Source organism: Penaeus monodon, chromosome 30, assembly GCF_015228065.2.
Source record: "Penaeus monodon isolate SGIC_2016 chromosome 30, NSTDA_Pmon_1, whole genome shotgun sequence".
In the NCBI taxonomy this organism is placed as follows: Eukaryota; Metazoa; Arthropoda; class Malacostraca; order Decapoda; family Penaeidae; genus Penaeus; species Penaeus monodon.
In genome coordinates, this window is record NC_051415.1 from 26,587,827 (window position 1) to 26,588,067 (window position 241).

Genomic DNA, 241 nt, shown 5'->3' on the forward strand with positions numbered 1-241 from the left:
AGTAATAAATCTTGTAAAATGAATGATCATAATTTTAAAAGGTGGTTAAACTCAGAATAAGACTAACTATGATTATCTTAATTTCAGTATTATTATTACTTTGGCATTGTAGAGGACTTCATTTTGAGGTTCAGCTGGACATTTTCACTGACCTTAACAGAGCTGAAAGTTACCAACAGTGAAATCATTGTCTCTGTTCTGGCACCTCTTGAAGTGTTCAGGTAAAAATTCATAAACAGGA